The sequence below is a fragment of the Rhipicephalus sanguineus genome, chromosome 4 (assembly GCF_013339695.2).
Source record: "Rhipicephalus sanguineus isolate Rsan-2018 chromosome 4, BIME_Rsan_1.4, whole genome shotgun sequence".
NCBI classification, from domain to species: Eukaryota; Metazoa; Arthropoda; class Arachnida; order Ixodida; family Ixodidae; genus Rhipicephalus; species Rhipicephalus sanguineus.
Window position 1 is genome coordinate 144354370 of NC_051179.1, and position 15952 is coordinate 144370321.

Here is a 15952-nt window from a genome sequence, read left to right on the forward strand (position 1 = left end):
TTGTATAGAAAAGCGACACGGCGGCAGCAAGCACATGATTATTACGATACTAATGAAAGCGATGTGTCCATGTTAGCACGATCAGTGTGCCAGCCCGGCCTTATGTATGTGTAGGGCAACAGCAATGCAACGGTATAGGACGCACACTGCTCTAAGGCCAAAGCCTCATATGTCAAGGCCAAAGCCTCATATGTCTCATGCGAACGCGACCTTGAAAGCGAATCCGGTGTGAACAAAATGAAGAAAAAAATGACAGTTGACGCTTGTTTCGTAACACGAAAGTGAAAGGTGTCTTCACAGAGAGAGAGAGAAAGAATTTATTTGAAGGCAGAGAGGTCGGCCTGAGCTAGTGCGCTCTAGCCTGCTGCTCTGCACAGGGGAAAGAAGGAGTGATGAGGGGTCATGATGGGGAGAGGAAAGAGTTATGCGTATATACAATAATCACGAGACATAGTGGTTTCGCTATAGTCTGGTGTTCAGTCATGTCCTCTTAAGAAAATCTATAACAGCTCTGACAGCAGTTGGTGACTTTGTCTGGTCGCACATAGCTGACAAAATACCAGTCTAATTTAGTGTTGCCACACCGATTCCTGTCAACGCAATTAACTGCTTCCTAATATGAGGCTAAGAAATGCGAGCGCGTAAGTTTGCACACTGAGCGATATAATCGTGTTGTTCATATCTTTTTTTTACTAATTAGGTTTTAGTGCACCCAAGAAATGCTTTCAAAAAACTTCCTTAGGCTAAGCACGCATCTCTGACGTCTAGGTCAGAGTCACTGGCGTAGCCAGGATGAGTGGGGAGGCGGGCCAGGGCTGTCGTCTCATGTCATCGCTTGGCGTCACGCTAAAAGTACCAAAACAGGTTAAAGTAGGTTCGTTATTGGTCAAGCCAATAAGAAAATAGGGGAAGAGAGGGCGCCAATGCATCACAAATGAAGGTTTCCTTTCCTGCCATGGAGGCCGAGATGCCTGCACGTTTGGAACGCCAGCGCCGTCAAAGGACGAATTCGCCTGTCCGAGCCAGCGAAGCGATATCGAAACGCCAGCTGGGGAGTTGCACGCAGATCCACGGAAGAGAGAAGCGGAGGCGACACGCCAGCGAATGCGAGGTAACGATCAGCTTCGGAAGACTCAGACGCATACCAGGGGTCCAACAAAGACAGGCGAGCAGGCAGCTTCGACTCAGACAAACACAAGCCGAGCGTCAACACAGCCAGTGTATCCTCAGCTCCTCTCCGCAGTCTGTACGGAGACGCTCGGAGTAGCGCACGCTTGACGGTTCGTCGTCCGCGATCCCCTCTAGCCACGCTCCGTCTCCCCTCACTCTTCTATTTTAATCCCTCCTTATCGCATCCCTTGTGCACTACTGCTCAGGTGTCCTCCACTGGGAGAGACAGTTGCGAAGTGCGCTTTTCTCTTCATTTCCTTTTATTTTGACATGGAAATCTCATATTTTGTCGAAGTGACTTGTAATTTCACGTTGCCACCTTTCAGTGCTGTCTGGATATGAACGCATGACCATCGTTGTTGCCTGTAGCAACAGAAGTGCTGCGCTGCTAACTAAACACGTGATTGAAGGTCCGATTTAGCAGAGTGTAACGCGGGGCGAGTTGGTGCATAGCTTAACGAAATACTTGTGGCACAACCAAAGGTCGGCAAAAAAATTGGACCTCACTCGGACTCACTCAAGAAATGTATTTTGCTCTGAAGGCTTACTCGTACTCAGACTCACCAAAATTTTCCTCAGCCGGACTCACTCAGACTCAGACTCACTTAACTTATGCTCAACCGGATTCCCCCAGGATCAAACTCACAAACATATTACTCAGCTGGATTCACTCAGACTCACGGCTTCACCTGAGTCTGAGTGAGACTGAGTGAGTCGACTCATGAGTCCGGTCAAATAAAATGAGCTTTTTCGATCATGGTGTCAATCCTCTTTAACGCCAATACGCACATAATCGGTGATCTACGATACGCCTTTTGACTTTGTACCATCAAATACGAGTTATCCTCATATATCATATATAATCATTATCGTATATCAATTCAGTAAGCACATTTTTATGAAATACACGACTCACACAAGATAGTTGATAGTTTTATGAAGAACTTCCCATGAAAGAGTTTGCGGGGGGAGGTCATGCCACCCCTTCCCCTAACTTGCGCCTCTGATCAATAAATATTGAGGTGGCGCATGAATGCTAGTGTGCTCAGGTATATGTGAATAGACGTGAGTATAAACGTAAGCCGATATAAGGTTGATAGTAATGCTGAAGATGAGTAGATAGAACCATAGGTCGGCAACAAAACGCGGAGCTCACTCGGGCTCACTCAAGAAATATATTTTGAGCTTAAGGCTCACTCGGACTCAAACTCACCAATATTTTCCTCAACTGGACTCACTCGGACTCAGACTCACTAATATTGTCTTCAACCGTACTCACTCCGACTCAAACTCGCCCAAATATTACTCAGCCGAATTCACACAGACTCAGACTCACGGCCCGATCTGAGTCCGGGTGAGTCTGAATGAGTCGACTCATGAGTGAGTTTGCCGACCTATGGGCACAACGGAGCATACGGCTCGCACTATCTCTCTTGATTCCATGCCCTCATGGGCAAAGACGTCCACTCCCAGCAAGCTAACCTCAACGAAACCGCCCATGAACCGAGCGCGAGACCTCACCCGCCGCGACGATCAATCAGCCACCGAAGAGCTGGGCCCAGACATTCAGTTTAACGACCACTCTTACTCACCTTCCACGGAATCATCTCTCACTATCGTAGCAACAGAAGCCAATACCCCTTACCACACACAAAGCTCGAACGCGCGCAAGCGGTAGCCTTTCGCATGCTACAAACGAGATCGTACCCATCACGGGGCCGACTCAGCCATTACAACTCAGACATCACTCCACAATGCCCAGATTGCACAGAACTTTAATGTTCCCTCTAGCACATGCTCTGGCAATGTCCCGCGTTACCTCAGGGACCTCTTACCAGTGAGTCCGACTGGGAGGAGGCACTCAGGAGCTCCAAGCTCCACCACCAACTCAAGGCAGTCCAGAGGGCCCAGGAACAGGCGGAACGCCACAAGGTTCCCGCCCCGACTCGGGCGTCGCCTACGGTAGCGGCTGCTAGGGCGTCCCTCGTGGATCCCCTGAAGTCTTAAACTCCTCAGGACCTTGCAAAGAAGTTCTTGACTGGCTGATTGACAACTGAGAACGAGGAGGGCAAAAACGGGAGGAAAAAGAAACGAGAGAAGACAGGACAAGTCCGACACCCGGTATGGAGGAACAAAGCAGTTCGGAGGGAGCGTTGTGCAATGTGAAAGAAAGAAAGTAAGAACGAAAGAAAGGAAGAAAGAAAACTAGTACGTCAGGCGCGCACATACCGATGCTTCGCTTGCCCACATTTTCCCGATAGACAAAAGTTCCTCAATTTTTTTCTACGGACATTTGCATACGGCCTTCTCATAGTAGAGTACGTATAACTCTAAAGTGTTGACCGTTCAATCTAAAAACACTTTTACTGTGGCCACTTCCGTGACAGATATGATGTCAGTGATTCCTTGGTGGAGCCCGGCGTAAAGCAACCCCGTGCTAAAAAAAATATCATATGAACGCTGCGCGTTCACTTCCCGTTTGCGGCGTTTGCGTGTTTGAAAAATATAAAAGCGCAAGTATCACGTGACCGCATGAGCTACCCGTTTACTTCCTCTCTGCAAAGTTCTCATTGCTAAAAAATTGAGCGAAAGCCGTGTTCTCGTGATATAACATGCAAGGTAAAATAGCCACACACAATGGCTTTCGCCTTCGAGTTTTCTTGGGCGAATGCATCAGAGACACTGTGAACATATGTCGTGTGGAATAGCACATGTCGAGCCAGAGATTCGAACATATCAGTTGCCCCATACTTCACTGTGGCTTTAATCTTTAATTTCTATGTACTATGATTCAGAAACTATACTATGGCTATGCCGCTAAAATTCGTCTAAATGCTATGTATGGGCCTGTGATTAGGAGTGAAAAGTGTTCTCAAGGCATTATTCAGTTGTGTTATGGTATGTTAGACAAAACGGCGGAAACGTTTTGATGCTTCAATGCAGTTCTTGACGAAATAGTTGCAACTAGAGAATGCATATATTTCAAGCTGCAAAAAAAAAAAAACAAGTTCACCAGTATTTCTGCTCCACGTATTCAAGTATGCTGCGATGGCGACATTTTTAAGCGAAGTTTTTATGAGCTACGGATTTCGGTGGCGGCGGCGCCACAATTCGCGAAAGACCCGGTGCCGGCGAGTGTACAGAAATGCGGGTGTACACAATAGGCTCTCGAAGGCCATCGGTCATATGAGTATTTGCGTATTATTTGCATATTAATTGCATAGTATTTGCATATGAGTAATTGACACTCTCTCGATGGTGGGCTTGTCGGCGATCAGCCATGTCTGATATGCAAATCTCGTCGTTTTACAAGGTCACTTGTTATTTCTAATTATCATATTTAATTGTTCCCTTCGTCCTTACATTTCATTCCTCCACGCATGACCGTCGTTGTTGCCTGTGGCAACGTTATTTGCTCCATACTTTTCTCCGAGCGTGCGGGCTGGGCATGCCCCCCCCCCCCCCCTAAGTTTTTGTAGCGTTAGCTACACTGGCCTAGCCGAGCCAGTTTCGCGTGCCTCCTCAAGAGCCGTGCTGCGCATGCGCGAGGATCAGTGATGTCACACAGCTGGTGCACCGGAGCCGGCACCTCCCGTGCACTACGCCGCCGCCGCGCGCGACTAGCCGCCGCCGGTCGGCGCATTCGAGAGGAGTGACGTCGTAGTCGTAGCAGACGTACTGGCGCCGGAGTGCGCACAGCTATTCACCTTCGCTGTGCAGTCGCCGCTTCATCGCACCTCTGACTGGCGTTTGCCATTGTGGTATAACCATGGAGAAGGAGAGCGCAAATGCTGCTCAAAGGCGCAGAAGAGCGGAGAAGCTTAACTCATCGTATCCCGAAGTAGTTGCCTTGCAAAATAAATATACATGTGCCACATAATACGTATACTGTGTTTGTGCGTCATTGGAGCAGCAGTAAGCGTGATAATCAGGCTAATCCTAAACAATCAGGAAAGCTAAGAATAATCGGCTGAACCTTTGCTAACGCTACGTATATCCTGGCATAGCCGAACTAATCTGCTGGAACATTTTTTTTTTCTTTCCTTCATGCTTTCGATGCATTATCATAGGAAAGTCTATGGTCGGTGAAATGCGCCGCACGTGGTGATTCGGTTCAGTGACGACGCAGTATATGCTTTTCCTTTCGCGTCGTGTTAGCGCGTGACGCGTCGTCGTCAGCGTAGTGCAGCTCCCACATGCTCCAACGGTGTTCCGCCGCCTATTGCTTCGAGTGCGATAGCACCGACTAATAAAACTGCTGCAATAAGTGGCACAGACAGGCAATGACGTCGACGCGCAATTGTCGCTCAGTGAGTGTTTTGGAGCTGAGAGAGACGCGCCAGGGGTAAGCGGAACGCCTTCCCGCGTTCATGGCTCAAGATATGGAACTCTGCCTCCCGCGCTCCTGAAGCGCGGTGTGGCATATGCATTACACATGCGTAGGTTACCCTTCGGAGCGCCCACCCTGTTGCTTCTCTCGTCAAATAAAGACGCTTTGAGTGAGTGCACATCCATTACCAGCGTTTATTGTGTGCTTGTTGGCGCCATTTTAACACGAAAGTGTTTTATGCCGGGGTCCACCAAGACTTCAGCGACGTATTTCCGTCACGGAAATGACGTAGAAAAAATTTACACGATCAGATGTGAAAGAAAGAAAGTGCCGTCAACGGGCATCGAACCCACGACCGCTCGGTCCGCAACAAAAGATGCCGGGCACGCTATCCACGGCGCCACGACCACAGACTCTAGAGCTTTACAAACGCGCCTTTTATATGTACCACTCTCCTGGTCGGCGAGGTGGTGTTGCCCTCTGAAAGCGGTAAAGTAAAGTAAGTCTTCATTACTGTGGCCTCTGCGATTCGCACCTGCAACGCGTTACACGTCCGTCCCATTCGGTGCGTTTTCAATAAAAGTTCAATTTTGTCAATGCCTTAACACACCGCGAGGTGGCGACCTTAGCCCAGCGTCGTAGAAGCGTCTGCCTCGCTCATAGCATCACGCTAATCCGCACCAAAAATAGCTCTGCGACGCGCGCCTGCCTCACCTGGCTGTAACACCGCGTTCACCGCTGGCGCGCTCGCCCCGAGAAAAATCGCGGCTGGGCTACCGGGGCGGCAGGACGAGCTTTGCGTTTCCCTCCAGTCCGACCGTGGTGGTCAATCACATTTTAACATGCCGCGGGATGGCGATCAAGTTCAGCGTCCAATATGCGACGCTCTTCTGGCTATCACACCTCGTTCTCTGATTACGCGTTCACCGTTAACTACTAGAGCTACCGCAAGGGTTTGTTTAATCATTTAACATGGACGTTAGTTGTCGGGATGGACATGCACCACCAATGATCAAAATGGGTGCATCCACGTTAAACGGTGCTATAATAATAAATTATCTAGGGTTTAACGTCCCAAATCCACGATGTGATCATGAGGAACGCCGTTGGGGAGGGCTTCGGAAATTTCCACCACCTGGGGTCCTTTAACGTGCACCTAGATCTAAGTACACGGTAAACGGTGTTATAGCTGCCAGACATCAATATACATTGTGCAAACTCTCTTATATCAATTCAGTTACTTCTGTAAACATTCAGTTACTTATGTAAGGGCACGCTTTACTTTCGTGTTATTCCGATTCCTATGAAGGAGGGATCAACCATCTTTTTTTGCGTGGGATTCACCATAGGATGTGTCCAGGTGTATGTTAACTACTTCAACTACTAAAAGGGTTAAATCACGATCATGAAGGTTAGTCGTCGGGATACAGATGTGCCACTAGTCGTCAACGAGGGTGTATCCACGTCAAACGGTGCCGTAACTGCCAAACACCAATAGACATTGTGTTCATACATCAATGTACAATAAAAGATCAACTACTCCTGTGAAGACATGGTTCACTTTCATGCTGTACTAATTCCTATATAACGGGGGGTCAAGTCATTTTTTTTTTTCGCTCTTGCACTGTTTCGTTCTTTTGTCGTTTTCCCGTGAGTTCTAATTATTCGAAAATATTCGGTACTTCGAATATGCACTATTCGATTCGAGTACGGAATGGAAAATAACGTTGTTCAATACATTATTCGAAATTTCCAAATAATCACACGCCCCTAATATCACGAGGTGAAATAAACACGTATTACTGCTGATGCCTGGCTAGCACTTTTTGCTGAGCAACGCTGCCAATGTCAAATCTCAAGGTTTTGTAAAGCGCCAACTTATATCGTGGCACGATGCAAGTCATTAGAGCAGTACGCCATGTATCCCCATTGTTATCACGCACAAATTCCCTTTCTGTAACGCGACGACGAGAAAAGATTACCTAAAATTACGATACTCTCTAATGCGCAATTTCAGTACATCTCTACGCGTGTTTTCTAGGTCGTCAGGCAACATAAAGCCCAACGGTGTGAATTGACGGTGTGAATTGAAATCGCGTGCGTCCGCGTTAAAATGTGGCGCGAAGAAAACTGGACGCAGAGGAGAATACACAGGACTGACGCTATATCATCCTTGTGAATGATGTGCGTTTTCACACCGGTGATGTGCTATAAGTATTACTGAACACTCCAATAACAATGATTGTTGCATAAGGGCTGGAAGTTGGTCTATTTTGAACACTACACAGTGGCGCTGAGAAGTAAAAGGCGCGCACGATGGGCGAACTTACGTTAGCCCCTGTGGCATGTTTTTGTGTCGAAGTGTTTCAATGCGCCCGGACTCTTTCGGGCTCCGAAGGGATGCGTAAAGCTTTAGGGATGCGCGGAGGAGAGGGTCATCTGGTGGCTTCGGAAGAAACCAAAATGTTACGTCACGTGACTGCGTTCTGAACCCTCGTTGGCGAACGCGCACGCGACGTGGCATGCGAGGCATTGCTCCTGATGCTTTCATCTTTTGCTGTGCTCGTTCGCTCGGTTACGACGAGGGACGAGGCACGCCGACGCTCAACGCCGGAACGGGCGCCTAGGAGCTGCGCTACAAACACTCTCTGCGACAAAGGGTTCTACGAATGCAGCTAACATTTCTTGCTCAATGAAGCTTCAAGTAAAAGACAGTACGTCGACTTGTTAGCGCAAAATAATTCTTGCTTCACGCTTGTCTTCAATTTTCTGTAAGCTCCTCTTTACGTGCCACGTAATTAGCTAAACAAAGGGTTCTTCTGAATTGTGCTTTATGTGGCCGGAGCACAAGCAATCATTCTTTGTGACCCGGCATGTGTTACCCAGCATTTTAAATGTTTGCAGCCTCTTCTAATTTTAAAAATGTAATATTCTACCACATCAGAGGCGTAGGTCACACATCTGGGCCGGCGACACGCCGGGCGCACTGTGCTTTGGGAGTTAAGTACACAAATTAGGTCTGCCATGGTTATGATCAAACATTGAAAGTTGATCAGCATTATACTACGTGCATAGAACCAAATGCGGCCTTAATTAAGGCTGCTAATGTACGTAGCCCGGGGGAAGAGCTGGAGAGAGGGGGGGGAGGCGTGCCAACTCTGGAACAAGTTCGGCCACCCTCCCTCGCAAGCAACTCCCCTAACTGGCACCTCTGTAAAAGACAATATACATAAGGAGAGAGCGAACGAAAGGTAAAAGCCGCATGCAGCGGCTTGGGAAAAACCACATTGCGCCCCACATGGCAGTGTGGCGAGAACACACATTAACTTTGACAAGCGTACAAAATTCCAATGACTTTACATCACTTTACATCACATTTTAATTTTGAAAATACAGAATACAAAAATACAAACAGGAGGGATCAGCGGAAATATATGTGAAAAAACTAGGAACAACGTGAATTACAAAGAAAAAGAAACTGTCCGAAAAGGTAGAATCCTGTCCCAGTGGATAAAAATATCAGACATTTATTACAGCAGCGGTAAAACATCGATTAACTTATTTTTCAATATTTCTCCTAGTGTGATATAATTTCGTTGAAGTGTGTTAAGGTAACCCAGAAGTTTCTAGGCACTTGATCGAAGTCTCTAAGTAGACAGACAAAAGTGGTATTGACCAAGAGGTGACACGGCGTACATAATGCATGGGCACATCACTTTTAAGGCTGAACATTGTTAACATATCTGCGCTCTTTGTTCTGATAGGATTCTTGTACATGAGAATTAACCTTATGGCATAAATTTTGGGGACCTGAATGATTTCAAACTGGGAAAAATAGTCTTCAGCGTGAGCATGCCATGGTACATTTGCGATCAACTTTATCACACGTTTTCAGATCACGAGAATGTTGGTTAAGTTATGCTTCGTAGTAAAGTACCCCAGACAGTGTGACAGCAGTTAAGTATTGGAACAAGGAACGCGTTGTAGATCAATAGTTTAGGTCTTGTTGATAATTCATATCTGCGACGACACAGCCCACCGCTCACTTTATTCATTTTTGATCGTATTTTATTAATTTGTGCCTCCCAATTGAGCGACTACGAGAAAATTATGCTTTAATTTTCCCGAATGCATTACTTTTTCCCAGTGGGTCTATTCAAAGCCGTACTTGGTATTTAATTCACTGTTTTTACAGTAGCGTGATAATTCATACCTGGCAATCTGATGTGTAGTTAGAGCTGTTGTACATATGTGTAATGCACAGAAAGTGCTATTAGTGTTTATAACTGCGGTGCCACATACTTCGCCTACGTCTCTTGCTATTCCTAATTCACCAGTATATTAATAATAATTGTTGGAGTGTAACGTCCCGAAACCACGATTTGATTACGATAGACACGGTAGTGGAGCGCTCCGGATATTTGGACTTAAATCTAAATACACTGGCCTCTACCATTCTCGCCTCCATCGAAAATGCGGCCACCGCGGCCGGGATGCCAATTCACCAGCGACGTACACAAATATTATTATTGAATTTTTTTTTCTATCGACTCGACGGTCACATTACCCATTTACTTCCTTGCAGAAGACATTGTGCTTCCATGTCAGCGTATTAAGCAAAACGTTGAAGGACATGGGCCGTGTCACAAAACGACCTTTAAAATCCATTGTTATTTTTTTTTTAATTCAGGAACTGAAGCTAAAACTGATGCGAAGCCCAGAAGTGTTACCACAGGTTTTTGGAAGCGTGAAAAAGTGCTTCTGGCCAGTCCTCGAACTATCTGGGAGTTCTCCATACTTTCACCATTGTGGGCTAGGCAGCCCACCGATTACTGAATGTTTGAGTTTCTTGCCTCACTTGTCACCCATCAGCAAGGCCGAAGCACAGCGCCTCTCATGGGGTCAAAAAACTAGGCCAATAAGCACGTGCGAGCCGCTGTATAAGAGAATAACGCGTAGAGCAGATAACTGAACAAAGTGGTGCCTGCAACACATTGAGAACCCTGCCTATAATCACGACCTTCAGAGGCGATGCCGCCACTGCAGCGGTGAATTCCTCCCGTAATGATGCTCGGGTGCGGAGCGGAAGGCACTTCGAGAGGTGCAATTATGGAAAGTCGTAAGACAAACGCTCCTGCATAAACCTCCTCACCCCGTCCCGTCAACTTGCCTGCAACGAAGAAAAAGAAAAAAAGTACAGGAGAAGTAATCAAGAGGCAGCGGAAGGGTCCAGCGGAGAAAGTTTAACATGGCTAGCGCTCTCGTGTGATAAATGATAGCGGGCTTGCCGACAGGCGTTGCGCTTCATAGTTGCACTGGCCCAAGATACGCGTGGCGAAGTACCTTGTACCTATCTGGCCGTCCTATCTGATCATCGGCATCTATGTTATTCAGATCGGACGACAGCATCTTTGAAAAACGGTACCGCACTAATCGGCAGCGAGAAACAACAGAAACAACGACGCATATGCCTCATCGCGGCTGCAACGTGCATAATTCGTGAGATGTAAGGCGCCGCTAATTTTCTAAAAAGGATGAATACCAAAAGCGTATTCGTTTAATTTGTCAGCATCGCCTTCTTCTAGAGATGGCAAACGAGATACACAACTATAAGAACATTTTATCTTCAGACTATTATTGGCATGAGCGCACCTTGGACGAAGTCTGTCCTTCCTCTTCCGCGCATGTAATTTTTTTTCTTTCTCCTTCCGATCATATTTGATGCAATATCGCTCTTACAGCCAGACACCCACTCCAATGAACATAAGCGCACTTGCCTGCCTTGATCTCATTAGTTTAGTGTGCATTGTTTAAGTCAATTTATGCTTAACTAATCATTTTGTCGTACTCACTTGTCACGTATATTGTGGTTGCTTGCGTATATTACGTTACTTCAGAATGGTTCTTCCAACTACTTGTTTGCCGATGGCTGCGGACTACGTTTTTAACTGAGCAAAAACGCATTATAAGAACTAACCTGACTAAGTGAGACGGGGCGGCCGAACCCTCTTGACAGTGTCACAGACGTCATGTTCCCATTCCTAGGTGTAATTCGAATGTGGTTATTACTAGGTAATAATTCTATAGTCTGAGCTACATAGTAGGGGCGTACCTAAATATATGCTGCGCTCGGTTGCTCACTGCCTAGTACTCCTACCTTAATGACACGCACGACGTATGATCTCAGGAAGACATAAACCTGTTACGCTAAAAGCCCTGGTCCTCTACGGAACGCCGCTGTGTCCAACGTTAATACATTGATGCCTACCTCAGTCATATTGTTGATCGTGACGAAAACGCATGTATGTCTGTGACGTCGCGTCTCCTTGGTGCTTCGTGCCGGCAATTTCGGATGGTACATGGAAGGGCGTTCTTGAGAGCGTCCTGTTAAACATGCTCCTGATTATGTACTTGGCGGTATTTCGAATTACTTCGGTGGTGCACTAATCTTCTGATTTTCTTTGTGTACAGCACAATAACTGTCTCCAATTTGGCAGAATTAATGTCACGAGGTAACATATGAGTGCGCATTGACGTGCTGGCTGCTCCTAAGTTAACGTAATACGTGAAACTAGAAGTTCAAAATAAATTTCCTCACCAACCAATCTATCCTAAGTAATGAGACATCCCCACACAAAAAAATTAAAAGAAAGCAGCATCCGAAAGGAAGTATTTTAGTTATGAATAACAAAGAAGAAATGCATTACCACGATTCATCATGTATTGGAAAGCATTCTTTTAATAAACTGTTAACGGGAAGAATTACCCCTATTTCCGCTTGTTGAAATTGCCTAGTAGAATCTACGACACTATCAGCATTCTAAGTCAGCAAAAATGAGCACTCCACAACATCATCATTGGGACTATATTTAGTCGCGCGAAAACGGCTATCATAACCAGAATGGCTATTGTGCTAAATATTATGGTCCGTACGTATTATTACTTCATAATGTTTGCTTCCTGCTCTGGGACACTTAATTTTATTTGTTTCAATTCCAGTCATTTTACTCTCAGCATTGTCGTTACTTCCGTCAATATTTACCTCTTGAGAAACGGCTTATAAGCTTGGGATTAGTACGCGATCGACGCAGTCTGAAAAATGCGAGTCACTATTATCGCCGTAGCATCTTGACAGATGCTAGTAAACACGCAAAGCTAGAGCAAAAATGACACCAATCCGGTGCAGCGTTTCAGGGACAAAAAGTGGTTACGGGCTCTTCAAACAAGCTCTTGCAGATATCAGCTGCTCTTTCTGCTCAGGATTAGGCTGCTGCTCTGCTATTCTTGTTCGTACACTCTAAAACAAAGATAAGTACGGTAGCGAAGATTTACGTGCATTGTTCCTTGCACCTGGGCGCTTCAAAAGCGCCCCGCCGCACACGGAGTTACAATCTTGGGCTTTTCTCGCACAAACGTGATCAGAAAACACGCTATTATCTTCGCAGAACGACTACTGCGGCTACGACGGTCCCTACATCCCAATTCTGGAACTGAACACCAAACTCCAGCCTCAAGGACCGCCTACGCTGCCATCGATAGCTACTGCACTGCGGCGACTTTCTTCGCCCATTCCGCTTTCCTTCCAGCCGCCTTAAGACGCCAATTGGCCTTCGAGGTGGTAACAGCGATTACCCTGCCGCTTTGGACACGCAGCTAAACTCCCTCGAAAATCCCCTAACGCCACCACATAGTGCCGCTTTGCCGCGTGTATACCACTCTATCGTCGATCGGGTTCGCGACTACAGCCGTACGCGAGAGAAAAAATGCAAAACTGCGCTTTCCACCGGGATTCGATTGTCATCTATATCCCTTCCCTCGGGCTATATGCTGCCTGCCATCCCGCCCATCTCTGGCGCGGTACGCTGCATCGTTCTAGATTCCGGTCGGGCGATGGAGCGTCTCTTCACTTACACCCCCTCCCCCTCTTTCAGCCCCCAGGGGGGGGGGGGGCATCGATGCAGTGTGGTTCGATGAGGACGCGCTGGAACTTCGCGCCTTCGGCGTCCTCTCCACTGGAAGTGTGGGGGCCAGCTACGGCCTTGGCTCACGCGCGAGCGCCCCCGAGTGCCGGCGACACAAAACAAGCCAGGAACGCCTTTTTCAAAGAAGAAAACGAAACAAAGGCAAAATGTCACCAATACGTATAGCTGAGAGGGGGATGAAACAAAAAAAAAAAGATCGAGAGTGCGCCCTGTAGACAAATGAGATATGAGCGAGTGGCGAGAAGAAGGAGCTACCGCACTGGCTGCTCGAGGACGTTGGTCGCTGTTAGATCTCTTCTCTTCTTTCTGCCTGAACGATGGCGCGGTGCTCCTCTTGCATATGTGTGACGAGTTTTATCTCGCAGTGGCGCCGGCACCTCGCTCTTGTAGTCCGGCGCCACGGCATGTATAAGGCCGTGCGAGGTGTCTGTATGTACACCTGAAAGGAGAATGACTTCTTTCTAGTTCATTTTGCTTTGTGAGCGTCGAGTTGTTCGTGCGAAGAAATAATTCGCCATAACGCGACGGAATGCGTTTTCTACGCGATTATTGCTATTCTATTGGCTTTTGAATGCCTAGTGAGGAATGTTAAGCCGCGCGCAGCAGTGGATCACCGATGAGTCCTCTTCTTGCGCTTCTACCTCGTCGCGTTGCGCAACGGAATTGGCACTGAGTTCACGAGACCTTCAGCATAGCTTAACGACTGAGAATATAAAGAAGAAGCGGTCATAATCGTCATCGCCGAGTTCAGCACGCCCGTGGATTACTCGTCGCTATGAGTGACTGATTCCCGGGTGAATTTTGATGAGGGCTGCTGTCAGCTCAGCTCTAATGTCACAACTGCTCTCAAAGTAGTGTAGAGCACTAAAGCGAGATGTCAGAAATGACAAAGAGGTTAGGTATGTCCGCTAGTAATCTCTGTGTTGCTAAAGTTATTGACGAGCTTTTAGCGTCGAGAAGCATGGATGGATAGAGCTGCCTCTTGCTGCCTCCTCCACTACACCCGCCTCAACCAGCCCGCTTCTGAAGCATATGTCCACGCCATAGGTCGGCGAACTCACTCAGACTCACTCATATTCATATCGAGCCGTGAGTCTGAGTTTGAGCGAGTCCGGGTGAGTATTTTGGTGAGTTTGAGTCCGAGTGAGGCCGGTTGAGGAAAATTTCGGTTAGTCTGAGTCCGAGTGACCCCTAAGCGCAAAATATATTTCGTGAGTGAGTCTGTGTGAGCTCCGCACTTTTTTGCTGACCTATGGTACAATCTAAACAACTTCACCATTAACATCAGCCTTACGTAGGCTCACATTTATACTCCCGTCGACTCACACATACTTCAAAGCACTAGTGTTCATACGCCAGCTCAATATTTATTGATCAGACGCGTAATTTACGGGGGGGGGGGCAGGTGCGTGACCCCCCCCCCCCGCAATATTTTTCACAGGTAATTCTTGATAAAAATATCTCGTGTGAGTCATCTCTTTCAATAGAAATGTCTTTACTGGATTGCCACCACTGATAACTCATGTTTGAAGGTACGAGATCAAAAGGCGCCAAGTAGAGCACCAATTATGCGAGATATTGGCGTTAAAGGGACACTAAAGGCAAATAACAATTTATGTCAGAGTGAAAGCTCAATGTATGACAACTTCTAAAACGGCAGTATTATCAACAGCAGTGCCTTACTTACCGAAAAATTAAGCTAAATGTATCGCATGATGGCGCCAGGAGTGGGACATTTTCGAAGTGATCCCGATGACGTATGAGAGTCTGCCTACAATTAATCACTAGTAATCAAACTAGCAGCAATAAAAAAAGAACCTTCCGTGCATCAAAAGACGTAATAAAATGCTCTTTGTTCGTTTCCGTTTGATTCACGGAAAAAAATTACGCCATCTCCCGCTAAAGGGGACCATGAGGCGATGCGAAGCCGGAGCACTTGCACGATCGCGTTCCGTTGGCGTTCGTTGGGCATGCTAACGACCTCGCGTCGTGGAACGCGAAGAGGGACGCTAGGCGCGTCGTATCTTCCATCTAGCCTGGCCGTTAATTCTCACAGGGCGAGCGGGGAACGCGGTCGACAGGCGGGCGAGAGGGGGGCAGCGTAGGTGAGGAGAGAGAAGGGGAGGGGACGCGCATGCGCTCGAGCTCATCGCGGCGTTGCGCAGGAGAGAATTTCGGCATGTCTAGCCCGCGTTTCAGAGGAAGAGTGGAAAGGGGGAGGGGAGAGGGGTATGGGAGAGGGAAAGTGGAGAGGGTATGTGGAGAGGGAGAGTGGAGACGGGAAGGCTAGAGGGAGAGTGGGGAAGGGAAGGGGAGAGGGAAAGTGGAGAGGGGTGGGGGGAGAGGGTGAGTGGAGAGGAGGTGTGTGGAGAGGGTATGCGCATGCGCAGTAAGGGTGGTCACGCCGCACACCACCACCACCACCACCGCCGGAATGAGCTCGACCTTAAGATACTTCGCATCTAAAAGA